Source organism: Trachypithecus francoisi, unplaced genomic scaffold (assembly GCF_009764315.1).
Source record: "Trachypithecus francoisi isolate TF-2019V2 unplaced genomic scaffold, Tfra_2.0 Lachesis_group0, whole genome shotgun sequence".
Lineage (NCBI taxonomy): Eukaryota > Metazoa > Chordata > Mammalia > Primates > Cercopithecidae > Trachypithecus > Trachypithecus francoisi.
In genome coordinates, this window is record NW_022681453.1 from 72079993 (window position 1) to 72102890 (window position 22898).

Genomic DNA, 22898 nt, shown 5'->3' on the forward strand with positions numbered 1-22898 from the left:
ATCAGCTGAACTCTTTTTTAAAAGAAAAAAAATAGAACCTAGTATATAAAACAGTTATGAGGATGAGCTTCTTTGAATTAAGTGGGGATAAGGGACCCAGAGCCTCCCCTGCTCAACTCCAATTCCCAAGTCACCTCCTTTTGAAATTCTAGTGCTCCGGAAAGCTCAGTGTAGAAATTACTGTATTAATGATTCTACCTTTTGCAGAGTTCTTCAGATTACAGTAAACAGAGAATGTTGTGTAGAATTTACTGTTACATGACCTTTATCATTTGACTCATAAATGTCTATTTTATCGTTGGAAATACTTGATATTTCCAAGGTCATTCATTTCTTGAAAATACACATATTTTATTTCCTGAAGATCCTAGAAATCAAAATGAAATGACTGGTTTCAGTTAGCTTTAGTGCACATGGAGATTTTTATGGATATGGATTCTATTTCATATGTGATATGTCAGATACTAGGCATGGAACACACAGGAAAGGGATCCTATTGTTTTGTCTTATAAACAGGAATATTTCTCAATACAGATTTGTTGGATAGATGGTTGAAGTGAATTCATTGTTCTATGGTGAAAATCATCAAGTATGAAGTTCAAAGATGAACAAATATCTTTTTAAGATAATTATCATTGACATGCTTTTCTGCCCCTTCATTATTTGTTCAATATTGAATTAAAGTAATAGGGCTTAAGGCAGATTTTTAGCTACAGCTTTTAGGGATTTCAGCTAAATACTGGAAAATATAAGACACTTTCTAGCTAATTCCTGCTACTGTTTATCTCAGCAATTACTAAATGTCAAAGAACCATGAAATGTTGTGTTAGGAATGATATTACTTGATCCTCACAACAACATTGACAGGAATTACAATTATTTCCATTTATATAAGAGAAAACTGACACCAAGAGAGGTCTATTAACTTGTCCAAAGTCACCAAGTTTGTAAATGTTAAGACTGGGACTTGAGGTCAAGTCTTCCTGGCTCTAGAACCCTAATGCTCAACAGCCTGCTGCTTGGAGTTACTGCATAATTTTTGAAGAATTTACATGTTCTATTTTGACTTGAGGCATGCTTAGAATTACAATTATGCCAAACAACAGTGAAAGCACATCTAGCACTTTATCACAGGAAAATTTATTCTACATTTTCCTGACTATTGGGAAAGACTTGTATTTTGGTAAGCCAATTGTTGCTTATTCTCTGACCTAACGCACTCTCTTTCTAGAACCCCAAACTGTTTCCATGGGGCTATAATGCAAATTCGGATACGAATTTCTTTGTGGACCTAGAAATCAGACTGTTTGGCAAAGAACATAGTCCCCATTATTTTGGAAAGCCAGCTGTATCACTGGAGCCTACTTTTATTTAATCTTTTACAGCCAAGAAATCTATGGCATGTTTTTGCCAGTCTCCCTGGTATCTATGTGGATGATGAAACATTCCCAGATTTCACTGAACCACAGCAAACACTTTGACTACTATTGTGGCGAGACTGTAATAACATTGAGTGCACCTTCAGGAGGTCGAAGGAAAGATGATGGCTGTGCATACTGAAGAGAAATGGCAGCAATACTAAAGAGGTCCCCAAAGTGGCAGCTGCCTGTTGTGCTCTTTGACGCCTTGCATGAGAAGGTGAGAGGAAATTATTTAAACAAGTGAACTCAGGAGACCAGTACATTACCATTGCCTTATTTCGTTGTGGAAGACAAATATGCTCACTGGAGCCAAAGAAAACTAGATACCACCCTTTAGATTCCATGTTGATACTTACTCTAAAATCAGGGCAATTTTTATTGAGCTAATCAAATAATGTGAATTGTGCACTGAAAATCATCACACTCAAAAAAAATCAAATGAATAAAAAATAAATTGCATAGCTATACAGATTAATCTCAGTAAGTACAATCCCAGTAAGCATAGCTTTGTTGTTTTACTCTCCTCTTCATTTCTGCAAGAGTCAGCAAAATTTCTCTTCTCTGCCTTCACATATGTAAGCATATGCAGGTGGTGAGCAGTCCGTTGTGGTGTCTGAAGACTATGAAGGTGCATCGGATAGGACAGGGTAAGTGGTGGAAGGAGGCCAGAATCTGACATGGACATGAGTAGGAGCATCTCTTAGGATGTTTGAAGTGTAAAGTTATTTTATTGTCCTTTGCAAAAACTATGAAAGGGTTTCATCTCTGAATGCATTTTGAACTCTCTTCACATAGAATCTATATCCAAGTTGGAATTCAAACTCTTTGTATCTCCCCTTTCACCTACTCATCTTCCATTTTATTTCCTGAAGCTTCGTACAGTCTTTTGTTCATCTTGTTTTACAGACTTGCTCCCAACCAGGGACATCCCCTTGCTTCTTTGAGCCACAAAAATATTTGCAGTGCTTCACTGAATTGGCCTCCTTGCCATACTTCGGTTAGCACAAACACTGCCTGCAGTGATTATAAGCTTCTTAGGTCCCTGGATTCTTATTCATGAGAAGCTGAAAAGACAGGTTAGAAAGTGTTTGTTTTTTAAACTGAGAGACCTGCCCTGCAAAATATAAAGCAACTAAAATTTAATGATAGTCTCCGTCTAGACATGAAACAGGCTAATGAACAGGCTGTTTTCATCTTTCTTTTACATTTTATTTTTTTCAAGCTTTGGAATTATTGTAACTTATGAAAATTTGTCTGTATGCTGTCCCTCAGAAATTGTTTGGCCTCACAAACAAGTTGCTTAAGGCCTTGGAGTCATAGGAAATAAAACCACATTTGCAACGTTTTTAAAAAGAAAATAAAACAGAAGACAAAGACAAAAAGCAATTCATGCTTTGGTTCTTTAGAAAAATCACTTTAGCCATGATTAGGACAGAAATTACCAGAATCAAGTGAATAGCAAGCAAGAGCTGCTTACATATTTTAGGAGTAATGAAAAAAAAATTGTAGAACACCTGTTACGGCCGTATCCTTTTTTAGAAAAAAAAAAAAAAAAAAAAAGCCTCATTTAAAATAAAGGCTTTTAAGTAACTATGGAAAATTTCTCACACAATCAGTTCTCTAATAAATATTTGGATGTAGCCATTAGCAAACAGTTTCTGTAGAAAGTAACTATGTTTTTGAAGGAGACTTAAGACTTCCATCTTAAATAATGTCAAGAAGTGGTCAAGAAATAGAACCTTGGCTAGAATTAATACGAGACCACTTTCTCGCCTTTAAAAGAGACAAGCAAATATTAAAATAAAACAACTGCAACACCCAAACAAGCAACAGACAAAAAATGCTAGGAGAAATAAGGAAGTTAAAGACAGAACACTTTTTTCTTTTTTCTGCCTTCTTTTAATTTTGTTTCCACCCTACAATAATATCAGATCACTGGAGAAAGGCAATAACTCTAGTAAGACATGCTGATAACATTGGGTGTGGCTTTCTTTCTTTCACTGCATAGACTCATAGTGTTGAATTTATGATGGATTGTCTTTTTAAATTATTTTTATTTAATAAGCATTTCTTTTCATTTTAATTAAATTATTCTTATACTCTTTCCAATTCCTGCATCTCTCAAACACAAATGTCTACTTCATTTTGAGGGAAGAAAAGAATAATATGAAGAGAATAATGATGAGGTAGTCTTTCTCTCTGCAGAGAATTGAGGATCTGGGTTCCCTACAACATATAACATTAACGGACAGATTTTTCACAAAAGCTTTAAGACCTTAGCACAGATGACTAGTGAGCGGGATTGTGAGACTTTTTTTCCGTGGAGTTATCTACCTATAGGAATCAGAGGCAAACTGCTGGACTAGCTGGTGAAGTTAACTCCCTGCTGCCTAAAGCTGCACCTAACTAATCTCATGCATCTCTTGCTCAAACTTTGTTTTCAGGTGGAACTTGCCAAGCCCTATCCCCATGTGCAATGACTGGAGATCTGATTGAAGGTTCTCAAAGTTTGAGTCATTACAGCTCTGAAATATTTCTGGAAACTTACTATGCCCTTTATAGTTACTTTTTCTTCAAATAAGGAAGGAGAGTGAATTTTGGGGCCACCATTATTTACCTGGTAATGTTGCATTCCCTTGCTAAGGGAGGGCTGGGAAAGGCTGGCTTTCTGAAGGGCTTTCAATCAGCAATTGGATGGATGTACTCTGCTACTGTATACCGCCTCTAGCACTTGGCTTTTAATTTTTACATCTGAATTATGAAATGCCACCTCTACTAGCTACTGCCAGGAGCCCGGAACATTAATATTGATGTACGGAAAGTTTGGGAGTGCAGCTGCAGGAAGATTTAAAGATGAGAATTATCAGGAACGTCACTCAAGTAAATAAATCCACTATACAATTTGCTTACCTTTTCACTCCAAATTTTTAAAGGAAATTTATTTTTAAAGAAAGAGAAAAATCAGCATATGATCTGAGCCCACTAAGTCTAGCATAGATGTTTCCTTTTTTTCTTCCAACCACACTCACCTGTCATAATCACGTATGATTGGTATGGGCTGAATGCAGCAAAGTATGTTGCAGCACCAAATAATATAAACAAACAAACAAAAAATGAGAGGAACAGGAGACAGAGAAAAAGGGCAGGTTAGGACACAACATTTGTCCCCTTGAAATGTTATACTTACTTATAGCCACATCAGTGTACAGAAGGCAAACTGTTGCTTGTGATGTTTGAGAACCATCTGCTGAGCCTAAGGCAAATTTCACATTAAAACCCAATTTCAGTTGTGACCTAAAAATGAGGAGAAATGCTGTGGTTCTGAGCAAATTCCACTTTGAATGTCTTTTCCCTACCCTTGGGTTGCGAAGTGAAGCTTATAGGACAGGAACCTAAATGAAACAAAGGCCACAGGAGGCAAACAGAAAGTGCTTAGTCCTTCTTTCTCTACCCCAAGATGTGCACAGCTGTGGTAGTGTTCACATACCTTACTGAAGTCCTGAGATGGGGACTGATTGCAAATCTGCTGGACCAACTCCCACTCACAGTGGAGCAGGATTTGCTTATTTTTCATTTTCAAACATGACCCCAGCTCCCGCAGTTTGATTTTCCATCAGGAACAAAGGTTTGGAATCCTCATGTAATTAGGGGAAATCCAAGCATAGTTTTTCTTCAGGAAAAAAATAAAAACATAAAATAAGAAATGAAGGTCAAAGTAGACTTGATTCTAAATTCCCTCCAATACTTACTTTTCTCCATCTCTCCCCTCCTCCTCTTAAATAATGGTACATTACAAAGCCCAATTTCAAAGGATCTAATCAAGTTGAGATAAATACAAAGCAATGTAAGCTATATAAGCAAACTGTAGCACTATGACTTAAATAAATTAGCGCTTTGATTCACATATGTTAATTCTTTAGAATGGGACAGAAATATCTTCCTAGAGAAGGTAGGCATCTGAAAGAATACAATGGGTGTGTTTTCATGATGCAAATCAAGGACTTAAGCGCTGTAAGTGAACCCACCATCACTGAACATCCAAAGTGTGCTTGGACACTGCGTTGTCACAGTAAGTGAAAGAAGGTTGTAGGACCCTGGTTCAGTCTCACATGAAACTGAATTGCTGACCATCAGTGAAATCAGCACATGGCTGAAATGACTGTAGATGTTCCTCTGGGTAGCTCATTACTCTGTGCTTTAGCACCTGCAGGAAAAGCCTTTGTCAGATCCTTCTACAGGTCAGTGTTTCCCAAGCTTGACTGTCTGCGTGAATTACTGGGGGCTCATGTTAAAATGCGGATTCTGATTCAGTAGTTTGGGGGTGAGGCCTGAGCATCTGCATTTCTCACAGTCTCCCAGATGATGTGAATACTGCCAGTCTGTGGAAAACACTTTGAAGAGCAAAGGTATAGAACCAACGGTACATTTATTTATAGAGCTTTGAAAATTTCCAGGTAGAAGTGCATGTGTGTGTTAAGCCAGTGACAGTGAGGGAATACTAAAATGTGATCCAGATGTCTTTTGAAAGCGTAAAGTAACTTGAGAGAATTGTACACATAGTCCTTGGAATTTGGTACCCCAGTGCCTCATACCAAACAATGGCATTACATTTTGGTCAAAGCCTTGAAGTTTTGTACAGGTGGCGTCTGTGACACTTTTATTCTTCTTTCCCCCAAAGTCTCCATAGAGCAAAAACTTGGATTGCTTTATTAGATGAATTATGACTAAAAATTCGATTTCATTTTCTGTGGCAATAAAAATGTGTTCAAAACCTCTTCAGAATTCACTGCTACATGTTTGGTGCAGTTTCTGCAAAGCTGCTTCAGGGTCTTTCACAAACCTATATAGGCCTCATCACAAGGGATTCTGTTGTAACCGCTCTTTCAAAGTCTGGTTGCTAAGCTTTTCCAGGAGTTTATTTCACAATATAGCATTTTTGTTGCTTTTCTACTGCTTCAGCATTCAGTGGTTCAACAAGGATTTTTTTGGACACTTACTTTGTGAAAAAAGCTCCTAGAAACTAGAAAAATGCCTAATACTTGGTCAGGCATAACTGTGTTGTAACTGTAGTCCTACCATGTATACGCACACGACTTTGGGCAAGTTTATATGGCCTTATCCTCAATCGCCTAATCTGTAAAATGGGAATAATAATCCCTGTTTATGACTAAGATTACACAAGATAATGCATATGCAGTTCTTATAATAGCATGAAATATGTAAAAACTAAACAGAGTAATGTCAATTATATGATTATAATATGTATTCATTCTGAGATAAAAGTTAATATGCTTTAGAGTATGTGTGTGTGATTGTGTTTATGTGTTTCCTGTAGCTTGTACAAGTTGAGACATTGTCTCACAACCTTGGTTAATATTCAATGGAAGAATTAAAAAAAAAATTCAATTAGAGATGGAGTCTCGCCGTGTTGCACAGGTTCCTCCCAAACTCCTGGGCTCAAGCAGTCCTCCTTCCTCAACCTCCCAAAGTGCTGGGATTACAGGCGTGAACCACTACACCCAGCCAAGAACTGTATTTGAAGAGAGAAAAAAATAATGTAGAAGGGAAAGGCTTAAATTTATGAACAAATGATGGTGCCAAAAGGAGCTTCTAGAAGCAAGGAAAACCTAAATTACTGAAGTTTTACCTCATTATTTCTTCCTATAATTAGACCAAGGAATATATTGATATTGAAGCAGTTAATGGTTCTTTTGGTATTTTTTAAGGCTACCCTAAAGTTATTTTAAATTTTTAAAATTTCAATAGCTGTTGGGGTATAAGTGGCTTTTGGTTAGATGGATGAATTATATAGTGGTGAGGTCTGAGATTTTAGTGCACCTGTCACCCAGGTAGTGTACATTGTACACAATATTTTGATTTTTATCCCTCATGAGACTCCCCTTATGAGTCTCCATACTACTCAGTATGCCTTTGCATACCTATAGTTTAGCTCCCACTTATAAAGGAGAACATACAGCATTTAGTTTTTTTCACTTAGAATAATGGCCACCAGCTCCATCTATGTTGCTGCAAAATACATTACTTCATACATATTTATGGCTGGAATATTCCATTGTTTATACATACAACATTTTCTTTATTTCTCATTGATTGATGGACATTTAGGTTGGTTCCATCTTTGCAACTGTAAATTGTTCTGCAATAAACATACATATGCAAGTCTCTTTCTAATATAGTGACTTCTTTTCCTTTGGGTAGGTACTCAGTAGTGGGATTGCTGAATTGAATGATAGATTTACTTTTAGTTCTTTAAGAAATCTCCATATTGTTTTCCATAGAGATCGTACTAATTTACATTCCCACCAGCAGTCTATAAGTGGTCCCTTTTCACCACATCCATGCCAATATCTATTGCTTTTTGACTTTTTAATAATGGCCATTCTTGCAGGAGTAAGATGGTACCTCATTGTGGTTTTAATTTTCATTTCCCTGATTATGAGTGACATTCAGCATTCTTTCATATAGATTTTGTCCATTTGTACATTTTCTTTTGAGAAATGTCTATTCATGTCGTTTGTCTACATTTTGATGGGGCTATTTGTTTTTTTCTTGCTGATTTTCTTTGAGTTCCTTGTAGATTTGGGATATCTAGTCCATTGTCAAATTCAAAGCTTGCAAATATTTTCTCCCATTCTGTGGGTTGTCTATTTATTCTTATGATTATTTCTTTTGCTGTATAGAAGCTTTTTAGTTTAATTAGGTCCCATTTGTTTATTTTTGTTTTAGTTGCTTTTGTTTTTGGGGTCTCAGTCACAAATTCTTTGCCTAGGCCAACTTCCAGAAGAGTTTTTCCCAGGTTATCTTCTAGAATTTTTACAGTTTCAGGTTTTAGATTTAAGTCTTAAATCCATGTAGAGTTTATTTTTGTATAAGGTAAGAGATAGGGATCCAGTTTCATTCTTCTACATGTAGCTATACAGTTTTCCCAGTACCATTTATTAAATAGGGTGTTCTTTCCCCAATTTTTTTTAATGCTTTGCTGAAGATCAGTTGGTTGTAAATATTTGGCTTTATTTATAGGTTCTCTATTCTGTTCCATTTTCTTTAATATTTGTTCCGTGTCTATTGAGGTGATCATATGGTTTTGGCTTTTGTTCCTTTGGTCTACGTGTCTATTTTTATACGAGTACCATGCTGTTCTAGTAGCTATAGCCTTGTAGTATAATTTGAAGTCCAGGTAATGTGATACCTCCAAATTTCTTTTTGCTTAGATTGGTTTGGCTATTTGGGGCTCTTTTTTGGTTCCATATGAATTTTAGGATTGCCTTATTTCCTGTTTCTGTGTAAAATGATGTTGGTATTTTGATAGGAGTTGCATTGAATTTGTAAATTGCTTTGGGCATCAAAGTCAGTTTCATGATATTCTGTCAATTCATAAACATGGGGTGTGTTTCATTTGTGTCTTGTTCAATTTCTTTTTTTTATTTATTTATTATACTTTAAGTTCTAGGGTACATGTGCATAACGTGCAGGTTTGTTACTTATGTATACTTATGCCATGTTGGTGTGCTGCACCCATCAACTCGTCAGCACCCATCAATTCATCATTTATATCATGTATTTTTAGTAGTGTTTTCTTTCTTCTATTGCTGCTGCACAAATTAAGTTTTTAGTAGTCTTTTGTGGTTCTCTTTGTAGAGCTTTTTCATCTCCTTGGTTAAGTATATTCCTAGTTATTTTATTTATTTTTTTGTAGCTGTTGTAAAAGGGATTGAGTCCTTGATTTGATTCTCAGCTTGGTCATTGTTGGTGGCTAGCAGTGCTAGTGACACATTGATGTTGTAACCCGAGACCTTATGGAACTTGTTTATCGAACCTAGGGGTCTTTTGGAGTACTCTTTAGGGTTTTCCGGGTATACAATCATATAATTGGTGAGTAGTGATAGTTAGTTGAGTTTCTCCTTTCCAGTTTGGATGCCCTTTATTTCCTTCTCTTGCCTGATTGCCTTGGCTAAAACTTCCAGCACTATGCTGAATAGAAATGATGAAAGTGGGCATCTTTGTCTTGCTTCAGTTCTCAGGGTTAATGCTTTCAGCCTTTCCATTCAGTGTGATTTTATCTGTGGGTTTGTCATATATGGCTTTTATTATTTTAAGTCCCTTGTATTCCTAGTTTATCGAGAAGTTTTGTTATGAAAGGATTCTGGATTTTATTGAATGTCTTTTTGTGTCTATTGAGATGATCATATGGTTTTAGTTTTTAATTCTGTTTATGTGATGTATCATGGACACATTTATTGACTTGCATATGTTAAACCATCCCTTCATTTCTGAAATGAAATTTACTTAATCATAAAGGATTATCTTTTTGAGGTGCTATTTGATTGGATTAGCTAGTATTTTGTTGAAGATTTTTGCATCTATGTTTATTAGGGATATTGACCTATAGTTTTCTTTTTTTGTTAAGCCCTTCCCTGATTTTGGTGTCAGGGTAATACTGGCGTCCTAAAAATGAATTAGGGAGGATTCTGTCTTTCTCAATCTTCTGGAATAGTTTCAGTAATATTGGTACCAGTTCTTCTTTGAATGTCTGGTAGAATTCAGCTGTGAATTCATCTGGCCATCGGCATTTTTTAGTTGGCATTTTTTTTTTAATTACTGACTTGACCTTACTGCTTGTTATTGGTCTGTCAGGGTTTCTATTTCTTCCTGATTTAATCTAGTAGGGTTTTATATTTCCAGGAATTTATCCATTTCCTCTAAGTTTTCTAGTTTGTGTGCATAGAGGTGTTCATAATAGTCTTGATTAATCTTTTCATTTTTGTGGTATTGGTTGTAATGTCTCCAGCTTCATTTCTAATTGAGTTTATTTGAATCTTCTCCCTTCTTTGTTAAGCTAGCTAATGGTCTATCCATTTTGTTTATCTTTTCAAATAATCAACTTTTTGTTTCATTGATTTTTGTATTTTTGTTTCAATTTCAGTTAGCTCGCTTCTGATCTTTGTTATTTTCTTCTGCTAGCTTTGGTTTAGTTTGTTCCTCTAGTTTCATGAGATGTAACATTAGATTGCCAATTTTTGATCTTTCAGACTTTTTTATGTAGGCATTTAGTGCTATAAACTTTCCTCTTAGCACTGCTTTTGCTGTATCCCAGAGGTTTTGATAACTTGTGTCACTATTGTAAATTTTTTAAATTTTCATCTCAATGCCATTGTTAAACCTCAAATCATCCAGAAGCCGATTATTTCCATGTATTTGTATCGTTTTGAGAGTTCCTTTTGGAGTTGATTTCTACTTTTTTCTCATTGTGGTATAAGCAGATACTTGATATGATTTTGATTTTTTTTTAACATTTATTAAGATTTCTTTTTTGGCCTGTCCTATGATCTATCCTCAAGAATGTTCTATGTGCTGATGAGAATAATGTATATTCTGCAGTCCTTTGGTAGAATATTTTGTAAATATCTGTTAGATCTATTTGTTCTAGAGTATAGTATAAAGTCCATTGTTTCTTTGTTGACATTCTCAATGATCTGTCTAATGCTTTCAGTGGAGTGTTGAAGTCTCCCACTATTATTGTGTTGCTATCTCATTTCTTAGGTCGAATAGTACTTACTTTATAAATCTAGGAGCTCCAGTATTAGGTGCATGTAAATTTTGGATTGAAACATATTCTTGTTGGATTGATCCTTTTCTCATTATATAATGACATTCCTTGTATTATTATTATTATTTTTACTGTTGTTGCCTTAAGGTCTGTTTTATATGATATAAGAATAGCTACTCCTGCTTATTTTGTTTCCAAGATATTCCTTGCTTTTACATTGAGTTTATATTAATTCTTACATGTTAAATGAATCTCTTGAAGACAGAAGATAATTGGTTTCTAATTTTTCATCCACTCTTCCAATCTGTATCTTTTATGCGGAGCATTTAGGCCATTTGTGTTGAGTATTAATATTGAGATGTGAGGCACCATTACAGTCATTGTGATAATGTTTACCTAGATACTTTGTTTTCTTTATTGTGTTATTATTTTAATGGCTGTATATGTTTTATGCTTTCAAGATACTCTATTCTGATGCATATGAACTATCGGGGACACCCGCTCCCAATATTTCAATGCAGGTTCTTTCTGTTTTCCCTAAGTGTCTGCCGGTCTGAGAAATAAAGAGAAAGAGTACAAACAGAGGAATTTTACAGCTGGGGCTCTGGGGGCGACATCACATATCAGTAGGACTATGATGCCCCTGAGCTGCAAAACCTGCAAGTTTTTATTAGGGATTTCAAAAGGGGAGGGGGTGTATGAACAGGGAGTAGGTCACAAAGATCACATGCTTCTGAGGCCAATAAAGATCACAAGTCAAAGGGCAAAGCAAGATCACGAGGCAAGGGCAAAATTAGAATTACTGATGAGGGTCTGTGTTCAGTTGTACACATATTGTCTTGATAAACATCCTAACAGAAAACAGGGTTTGAGAGCAGAAAACCCGTCTGACATCAAATTCACCAGGGCAGGATTTTTTCCCCACCCTAATAAACCTGAGGGTATTGCAAGAGACTGGGGCATATTTCAGTCCTTATCTGAACCACATAAGATAGACACTCCCAGAGCGGTTGTTTATAGACCTTCCCCCAGGAATGCAATTCTTTTCCTAGGGTCTTAATATTTAATATTCCTTGCTAGGAGAAGAATTTAGTGATATCTCTCCTACTTGCACATCCATTTATAGGCTCTCTGCAAGAAGAAAAATATGGCTCTATTCTGCCCAACCCTGTAGGCAGTCAGACCTTATGGTTGTCTTCCCTTGTTCCCTAAAATCACTGTTTTTCTGTTCTTTTTCAAGGTGCACCAATTTCATATTGTTCAAACACACATATTTTACAATCAATTTGTACAGTTAATGCAATCATCACAGGGTCCTGAGGTGACATACATCCTCAGCTTTCGAAGATAACAGGATTAAGAGATTAAAGTAAAGACAGGCAAAGGAAATTATAAAAATATTATTTGGGAGCTGATAAATGTCCATGAAATCTTCACAATTTATGTTCAAAGATTGCAGTAAAGACAGGCATAAGAAATTATAAAAGTATTAATTTTGGTATCTGATAAATGTTCTTGAAATCTTAACAATTCATGTTCCTCTGCCACAGCACCAACTGGTCCCTCCATTTGGGGTCCCTGGCTTCCTGCAACAATTGACCTTTTTTTTCAAGATTTAGAATTCCTTTTACCACTTCTTGTAGGGCTGATCTGGCAGTGACAAATTCCCCCAGCACTTGTTTGTCTGAAAATGACTTCATTTCTCCATCATGTATGAAATTTAGTTTTGCCGGATACAAAATTTTTGACTGACAGTTATTCTGTTTAAGGAGGCTAAAGGTAGAGTCCCAGTTCCTTCTGGCTTAAAAAGTTTCTGTTAAGAAGTCTGCTATTAGTCTGGTAGGTTTTCCTTCATAGGTTACCTGATGCTTTTGTCTCACTGCTCTTAGAATTCTTTCCTTCACATTGACTTTAGGTAGCTTGATGAGTATGTGCCTTAATGAAGTCCTTATTGCAATGTATCTCATAGGAATTATTTGAGCTTCTTGTATTTGGATATCTACATCTCCAGCAAGGTCAGGGAAATTTTCCTCAATTATATCCTCAAATACGTTTTTCAAACTTTTTTCTTTTTCTTCTTCCTCAGGAACACCTACTATTTTTAGGTTTGGCCATTTTACATAATCCTGTATTGCTTGGAGACTATTCATTTCTGATGATTCTTTTTTATTTTTGTTGGACTGCGTTAATCTGAAGACCTTGTCTTCAAGCTCTGAAATTCTTTCTTCCACTTGTTCTAGTCCATTAAAACTCTCCTCTGCATTTTGTAAATCCTGAAATGTGTCTTTATTTCCAGAAGTTGAGATTGATTTTTCTTTAAAATAGCTATCACTTTAGAAAGTTTTTCATGCATATGCTGAAATGTATTTTTTTAATTCTTTATTTTGGTTTTCACCTTTCTCTGGTATCTCCTGCAATAGCTTAGTAATCATGCTGAGCTCTCATGGGAGAAGTCCCAGCTGTGTCTGCAGTGGTGGATGAGGGGGAAAATAAATCCTCTTCTACAAGACCCTTTATGAGGACCAGGGCTACTTGTTGGGGTAGAGCTGCAGAATTTCCTCACTGAGCCCAGCACTGAAACTCTGCCTCTACTGAAAGAAACTTCCCACCAGAAAAAAAGATCTGGGACTCAAGCCTGCCTTCTGGATTCTTTTGTCCCACAGGGTATTCCCTTGATGTGATACACTCCCTCTTCCCCTAAGATTAGGAGTCCCTCAGTGCCAGATTACTATGAATACCGCAGGTCCTCTGGGTCTAGCTGTCCAGTGGGGCTGCCACACTCCTGGCTGGTGTTGGGGAATGTCTGCAAGGAATCTTGATGTGAAGTGACCTGTCCTCAAGTATCCCAGCAATGGGTACCAACACCAGCTCTCATGGGGGTGGGAGGAGAGTGACATAGACTCTGTGAGATTCCTTGGTTATAAATAGCCTGAGCATGTTGACTTTCACAAACACTGGCTTTAGTAGTAATAAACTACTCACATGGAGAGACTCAGGACCTCTGGTTAACCAGGCTGATGCAGGCAGTGGTGATAGGTGAGGTTATACAAAAGTTTTCTCCTTCCTGGGTATCATGTTATTCTACCTGGAAATGTTGTAATGGATTGTGTCAGTTGGCCTCCAACCAGGAGGTGATGCTTGCAAAGGAGTGCCAACTCTGACAGTATTGGTGAGATTTGTGCTTGCCTTATGTTACCCAGGGAGTTACTATGGGTTCTCAGGTGATGTGTGGGGCAATAGAGCCTCCTGATTTTTTTTTTTTTCTTTTGTATTAAGCTACTGGGGCAGGTGGAGGGACAAAGCCAAGTGTGGGCTGGGTCAGGTAGGTCTGTGCTCTGGTTCTCCATGTGTGTAGCAAGCAGTGGCCCCTGTGGGGTTGCAGGGGATCAGGTCTCTGGCCACTGAGGTAATGTTCCAGGGAGAAGTGTAGCTGCCTTTGCTGCCCAGAAGAGTTCATGCAGGCAGTGGGGAATAACAGGCAGCAGTAAACCCTACCCAGCTCCCACATACTTAGCAAGGCAGGTCTCACACACTCGGTGCCTTCGTTCCCGGCAGTCTATACTCAGAACTCAAAACTGCCCCAGGCTATAAGCCTTCCCCATGGGAGACAGCAATCACAGCTTTCAGGCAATGCCTCTCCCTATCTGCCCACACAGCCAGGGATCCCAGCTCCTGTGCTTGTGGCTGCAGCACATTTCCCACTCATTTCCCTGTTTCGGTTTGGAGCTCCTGTCAACCTGCTACTGCTACATGAATTAGCTAGCAGAATTCCATGAGGTTTCCTGTGAGATAGAATCAGGGATGGCTTCCCAGAGTCCATGCTGGAGACTAGCAATGCCCACAAGGGTCTTCACACTCCTGCTCCCTAAATCAGCTCCACTGCTGAATAGAGTTAAGGCCTTCCCCCATGGCCTGGATTGTCAGGTTCCCCTGTGGGGGTGTATATCCTGGAGGCAGTCTCTCTCCATCTCACACTCTGGGGACTTACAATTTTTCACCTGGCTCATGGTGTAGGCTGCAGCCTGATGCTTCTTTCAAAGGTTCTATGTTTTCTTTTAGTTTTTCTGTTATGTTTCCACATTGCTTAAAGGAAAAAAGCTCATGATGTAAATCTCTATACTTTATTTTTTCTTTCTAAGTGGGAGAGGCATGCTAACACTGCCTCCAGTCTCCCATCTTGGAACAAAATTCTCTTTTGGCATTATTCACTTAAACTTCAAAAGAGAAGAGAATTCTCAAGGTAATATGTGAAACTTGAACTTTAAAATTAAAGTTCTGATAGCCTAAAATGGCATTCCATGCTGTTTGTCCCACCTTCTTCTCCCCAATATCTAGCATATGGTGCCAGAACCAACACCAACACTCAAATATTCATTGAGATGAGCTGAACTAGATTTTTCACTCATTGTTAAAATGTTTCATAGGAAAAAAAAAAAAACTTCATTTTGAATAATAATTTTTGAAATAATTTAAAACTGGAGTAAATCCTAAAGCTCAGCTAAGAAAGTTTGGTTGTGCTTTACAAGCTACCAGTATTTTGGCCAATAGAGAGATAGCTAAAAACAGGGAAAGTGAGTATGTAGGGGTCTTTGGAACCTGCTTTTTGTGATTAGAGGGTGAAGGGATATTTATGAAAAGAAGAATTATTACTTTCAGAAACTGCTTATGAGACAAAAGTAACAATATAACCTTCTAGAAAAGTTCTTCCACTAGATGTGTGAACTTAGCAAAATTTATTTTACCTTTTTGAACTCCAGTTTTCCCATCTGTAAAATTGGAGGACTGTGTTAAAATACATATAAATTTTATTTCATCTGTGCAATAAGATTATTCTTATTTTTTAATGGACAACACAGTTTGCCATTTAATATTCCTATCCTGAAACTATGTTTGCAGTCCAATAACTGTCTAGGACCCATATAGCTAGATGGCCATTCATAAATCACAAAAATATGATAACTAGCATTAGTGACCAAAGACATTTGTAGATTTTATTATTTGTAATGATATTTGTATATTCTATTACTATTTTCCCATTTTACAGATAAGGAAATACAGATAGAGAAGGTGGCTTGCCAATGATCATACTCCTATCTATGAAGAGTTGAAGGCAGAATTTGAATACGAACCTGTGTGCTTTCAGATACTACACTCTGAACCCATATTCTGTGCTGACACCTAAGTTTTTTTATCATGGTGGGTGAACAAGACATGAAAACATGCTTTAACAAAATTTGTTCTAGAGATGCCAAGTATATAAACTTGGATTCAGCAGAGCAGATATATTAGAAAATAATTAAAAAATCATATATGAATGCCAAAGACAGTGGGTGATTCCGAAGAGAGAGGCTGGTGATAGGCAGAACTGAACGCTAAGTACTAGTTTTACCACTTCTCAAACATGGAATCTTGCATTGGTCATTTAACTGAAGGTCGTAAGTTCCTTCAACTGTAAAATGGGCTTGATATTATAAAATTCTGTGGGTTATTGTGAGATTAAATGAGATAATACAAGCTGAGTATCCCTTAGTTGAAATTCTTCGCACCAGAGGTGTTTCAGATTTCAGATTTGCCTTTAATTTTTGGATATTTGCATATAAGTCATAAATTATCTTAGGGATGGGAACTAAGCCTAAACACAAAGCTCATTTATGTTTCATGTGCATCTTATAGTCACAGGCTGAAGGTAATTTTATACAGTATTTGTAATAATATATAGGACTTGTCACATAAGTTCAGGTATGGAATTTTCCACTTGTGTTATTGTTCAAATAGATTCAGATGTCGAAACATTTCAGATGTTTTTATTTTTAATTGAGCATAGTTTACCTGGGTACATGCCTCTTTAGGGAGAGGAAGGAGTTCACAAAGGATCATGGGGCTTTTGCAAGGTTATAAATTACATGTTGAAAATGGTTTTAACCACAGTAAATTAGAGGACATTTCTTGTTATTGTCCTTTGGATTCCTTCATCTAGGAGAGTTTTTGCTCCTCATCTGGTTGATAACCCCCTTGAGGGCAAACACAGGCTCTCCTATGGTCTGCATGCCCACAAGAGACATGTGGTACCACACACACAGCCTCAACAATTTCCTATATGCTTCATGAGTGATATTTTGAGGGTATTCCTGTGTCTCTTTCTATGGGAATGGAATAGAGAGAGACTGAAAAAAGGGAGATCAGCCAGCAGGCTGCTGAGGAAGAAAAAAAAATTTCCATTTTAAATCTACTAAGTCAGCAGTTCAGAGTCTTTATTGATTTGCTTTTTAAAAAGAATATTAATTTTCCTTAAAAAATGCAGGTGAAAGACTAAACAAATTGGACCTTGGATTTATTTACTAAGATGCAGTCCTTGATTATTCTTCTCTTTAAATCATCCCACTGCTATTCTGAAGACCCTTTTAAACATTAATATTAATGTTGCCTGTGTCTGGCAGAGGCAGGTGGATGTGACATTTTATAATTCAGATGTAAAAGTGAAAAGGTCCTCACAATTTCAACTCTAGTGCCTTTACTATGCCATGAGAAGAGAAGGGAAACTGGAGTATACACAAAGGGGATAGAAAAATTATCTTTTTTTTCTAAGATAACTAATGCCATTAGAAAGTTCTTATGAGAAAGTTCCAGATTTCTATTTGGTCAAGATAATGCTTGATGTCAGTTTCAGTTCTGATCACAGTTGTATTTGTGCAGAAAGTTTTTCTTTCTTTCTTTCTTTCTTTCTTCTTTCTTTCTCTCTTTCTCTCTTTCTCTCTTTCTCTCTTTCTTTCTCTCTCTCTCTCTCTTTCTCTCTTTCTCCCTTTCTCCCTTTCTTTCTCCCTTTCTTTCTCTCTTTCTCTCTCTCCCTCCCTTCCTTCCTTCCTTCCTTCCTTCCTTCCTTCCTTCCTTCCTTCCTTCCTCCCTTCCTTCCTTTCTTTCAAAATAGCAAGAGGGGTTTGCTATGTTGCCCAGACTGGTCTCAAACTCCTAACCTCAAGCAGTCCTTCCATTTTAGCCTTACAAAGTGTTGAGATTATAGGTGTGAGCCAATTTGACATGACCTGGACATAGTTTTAATATTGGGTTTCTTTGTTTTGGTTTGGTTGAATTCATCCTTTCCTTTATTCATTCAATAAATATTTCTTGAGTACCTGGTATTCACCCAGTTGGAAGATGTAGGAACCAAACAAAGTCCCTGACCTCAGGCACAATACAGAAAACTACTCCCATTAGTATAGTAGAAACCAGCCACAGAAAGTCAAACTGTAATTGGTTCACCCAGTTGATGATTATTGAGCACCATCATAAATCAGGTACTGTGCTGAGTAATGAGTTACCTACCAGTGAATAACACTAGATTTATCTGAGGGAGCTGTCAGTCTACTGGAGGAAGCAGACACACACAAAGAAAACAGAGTGATAAAGGGAATACAGGAAAAAAGTAGCAGTTAGCCATGGGAATGTAGGCTAAGATGGGTGAGGAAATGTATTTTAGCACAAAAAGCCTCTTATGAGAAAAATGGGAGTCAAAAGAGAATGTGGATAGTGCTAGTAGAGAAACAAAAGTAAGTATGAGTGTATTGGTAAAAGAAAGAATGGAATGGAGAAGCCAAGGGGAAGTGGGCAGGAGGTTGGAGAGAGAAGCATTTCTAGATTGCCTGAGCCTGGTAAGTCATATCGAGGAATTTGGACTTGATCCCTAATATATAAGTTACTGGAGTTGAGGTGGGGGTTAGGGTAACTCATCCTGCTTTATTTCTATACCTATAGTGACTATAAAGGCTGAACAAGTCTTCAGGGAGCAAATGGATAAGCTAGGAGACTGAAAGAATGGGATAGGATATAGGGGATGGTGATGACATAAGCTGGATTTTCATTCAGAAAAATGTTCTGGCTATATGAAGTATGTACTTACAGAGAGCCAGGCAGGGTTTGGGGAAACATGTTAGTAGATGACTGCATTGACCCTGGCAAGAAAAGATAGTTTAAACTGGGATGGTGGCAGTGAAGATAGAGTGTTCTGCCATTGGGAATGGGAACACTTTTTGCCCATCTTTTGTGTAGTCATCATATGGTTAGGTTTTCTTGGTTTTGATTTCTGTTTGTTTGTTGGTTGGTTGGTTATTTTTTTCAGTGTTCTATAATATTTTTTCTTCTTTTTTATATTTTTTCTTATTTTCTTCTTTTCCCCTGAAAGGAGATCCCACCTCCACAATTGCTTGCTCCCAATATCAATTTCAGGTAATCAGCAGACCGTTGTTTTTTGTTTGTTTGTTTGTTTGTTTTTAATTCAAACTAAATTTAAGTGTTGATTATATTTTATTAAAAATATATATTTAGGGAGTGCAACTGCAGATTTCTTACATGCATAGATTACATAGTGGTGAAGTTTGGGCTTGTAGTATATCCATCATCAGAACGTCGGAATAGTGAACATTTTACCTAGTAAGTCATCTTTTAACCTTCACGTCCCTCCCACATTTTGTAGTCTCCAATGTCTATTATTCCACTCTGTATGTCCATTGTTTAGCTACTACTAATAAGTGAGAACATATGGTATTGTGGTATTTGGCTTTCCAAGCATATACTTTAAAGAAAAATTGTGTTTTAGTAACTAAGCATCCTGAAGTATGTACTCTTTAGGCCAGGCGCAGTGGCTCATGTCTATAATCCCAGCACTTTGGGAGACCGAGGTGGGCAGATCACTTGAGGTGAGGAGTTTGAGACCGGCCCAACCAACGTGGTGAAGTCCTCATTTTTACTAAAAATCCAAAAATTAGCTGGGCATTGTCTTGGCGCTTCTATAATCCCAGCTATTATGGAGACTGAGGCAGGATAATTGCATGAACCCAGGAGGTGGAGGTTGCAGTGAGCCAAGATGGTGCCACTGCTACCCAGCCTGGGTGACAGAGCAAAAAACTCCATCTCAACAAAATAAAAATAAAGTATGTACTCTTCAGTTTTGCAAACATTACATTTTCAATGTATCTCATTTAGGTTATCAGTATTAGCTTGGTATTGAGCTGTGGTTCAGAAGTACTTCTCACACTACGATCTTTAAGATCCAAATCTCTCTTAACAAAACTCTTCTTCAAGCCTTACATTTCTTCAGTACTGTCCACTTTACCAGTTTCAGAAATGATTGAATGGCATGACACCTCTCTGTGCTCCTATAGTGAGCATTTGTCCTGTATCTGTGGTCTCCTTGCTGGCTTATTCTCCACTGATAAAATCAACAGTCATGTATTTCTTGGAAATTGGAAATATATTTTAAACTCCTTGTAGTGGAAAGTAACTTTGTTTAAAGCTAAAGCTAAAAAAGATTTTCACATTTCACATTGCTATGACGTTTTCTGTGTAAACCTCTTTTAAAAAAGTGTTCTTGGAAACGGTGTTCATCACATGAAGCAAACTATGAGTTCCATGAGGAGAAATAAAGTTCTGTGGGGGATTATCAGAAAGTCTTCAGGTATCTTCCATCAAGTAATTTTTAATGTCTCCAAAGAATTAAATATATATGTAGATGATATAAGTGATATAGGTTTTAATACAGAGATATATCACATCCAATAGCATTTTCAAGAAGGAAATGGTTGTACTGATTATCTTTAACAAATGTAATATTTGATTACTGAACTCTGTAAGAAAATTTCTGACAGAAGAAAGTACAAAGACAAGGCACAAACAGAAGGGAAGTATGTGGTCCAGTAAAATATGGCCATAGCATAGGTCTGGAGAGGTAGTAGAAGATGGAACAGAAAACTATGTTTAGGTTATAGCCTGGAGGGTGTTGTGTGTAGGACTGAAGGGTCTGCTCTTACTTAGCTAAGCAACAAGTGAATGTAAAAAAAGCACTGCCTTAGGAGGGCACAGGAAGAGAAAGCTTCATGTAAGAACTGGAATCATTGAAATGAGTCTTGGTAATTCAGAATGTGAAGGACATTCCACCAAGATGGCAGAATAGTAGATCTAGACATGCAGAAGTGTGAATGTACATTTGGGAACTTTAACATAAGTGATTGTAACTACAATGCATGCCTCTGAATATGCCTGATTCTTTGTGGGCCTTTCATCCAGTGAAGCAGAAAGACGAAAGCTATGCAAGAAGACAAAAACTAAGCATACCCCCAAACAAGTCAGAGGAGCTATGGGTAACAAGGTAGGGTTGGGGAACTATACTTCAGTCATCAAAGGTGACTGTGTTCTAGAGTTCCCTGATATACCTAATGATATATCAGTGTTCTTTTCCATCAGGTGCTTTCATCATATTTACTGCCAATTCCCCTCCCTCTCCAGCACCCTGGTACAATTTCCCCTGCTATTAGGACATAGACTTTTTTTAAATCACCAAGTTACCCACTTTGGCCTTATATGACTGTAAATCTGTGTCTGTGATGGGGCCATGCTAATTCATACTGTAAACGTACAACTTTTCTTTTCTTTTTTTCTTTTTTTTTTTTTTTTTTTTTTTTGTGATGGAGTCTTGTTCTGTCGCCCAGGCTGGAGTGCAGTGGCCAGATCTCAGTTCACTGCAAGCTCCGCCTCCTGGGTTCACGCCATTCTCCTGCCTCAGCCTCCCAAGTAGCTGGGACTACAGGCGCCCGCCACCTCGCCCGGCTAGTTTTTTGTATTTTTAGTAGAGACGGGGTTTCACCGTGTTAGCCAGGATGGTCTCGATCTCCTGACCTCGTGATCCGCCCATCTCGGCCTCCCAAAGTGCTGGGATTACAGGCTTGAGCCACCGCGCCTGGCCACAGCTTTTCTTTAAGCAAGGGGAGAGGTCATGATATATGGCAAAGGGATGCCTCTTCCCATAGCTGCTGCTCTAGAGGTCTGACCAATTTACTCATTCATTGCCAATGTGCTATTCAACATCTTCCTAGAGGAACACGTAGCCCCAGATCTGTGCCTGGGTTACAAGCAGGGGAAAGGGACAGGGTGGGGGAAGGCAGAAAGGAAAAAGCCAAGGGTGGGAGGTGGGGATGGTGAGCAGCTCAACTGGGCCCATCCAAATACCATCTGCCTTGTCACCAAATGTCAGAGGCCAACAATTTGCACAACATGATAAGTACTGGAAAACAAATTAAACAGTTATTACAGGGAGGCAATCAATTTGTACCTGGCAGTAGGCTTTGAGAAGATCTGTCAGTCTTCTTTATTAATTGAAGAAATGTCTCCAGGGCAGCACTTTCTAAGTATGCTTACTTAGTTACAGCAAAGGCCCAATATCTTAGCAAGTAACCTATTATTATTATTAGCAGTAATATAATAATAACAATAATAATAGCAAATATTTTCTCTGGATCAGTAAATCTCACAGGGTACTTTTATTGCTACTGTTATTATGAGGGTATCTTTCTCATGTTGGGCTCTAATTACCATTTTTATGAGTACTGTATATTCTTTCATTTATGCAAAAGGATTTGTTTATGAAGGGACTTTTTTCCTTCCTGCACTGTTGTTCTGAAGCTTAACTGTTTTTAAGAGGAGCACGCCATACTTAAAGGAGGGTGACATGTGTTATCTGCCTTCTCAAATAAGGTAGCTGCAATGTCACTAAATGTTCAATAGCATATGAGCATGAATTTTGAGTTTTGAGTTTTCTTTCATTTATTTTTTCCAAGTGTAGCTTGGCAATGACTAGCTATATTATGACAGGGATTCCAGTATCAGGTAAGAAATTGTACTTTTTAATGGTTCCTTCTAACCTGAGAATCAACACTTTTATGTGTGATGATGTAATATGAAGAATGCCAGATGATCAAGAGAGAGATCTATGCTGCTTTTGGTAGAATACATGGCTGAAATCATGCCTCAAATCATGAGAACTTTTAGTGAACTTTCTTACTCTTGGCCAGTGAGGGCAATGTCAGGAAGACTACCTCTGTCAAACCTAGTGCTTGGATAAAGAACAAAAATTCAGGTTATTT

At 37.5% G+C, this 22898-nt stretch overlaps 1 long non-coding RNA gene across 1 annotated transcript in view; it reads right to left on the bottom strand.

Annotated features, from left to right (window-relative positions):
* Positions 1-1520: 1520 nt before the first annotated feature.
* LOC117083481 overlaps positions 1521-22898 on the bottom strand; it is a 32415-nt gene continuing 11037 nt past the window's right edge. Inside the window, exons 2-5 of the long non-coding RNA XR_004437102.1 lie at positions 4909-5091; positions 4609-4715; positions 4039-4256; positions 1521-2485 (exon numbers count right to left, since the gene is read on the bottom strand). This is a non-coding gene — a long non-coding RNA (uncharacterized LOC117083481). The remainder of the gene's footprint in view (positions 2486-4038; positions 4257-4608; positions 4716-4908; positions 5092-22898) is intronic.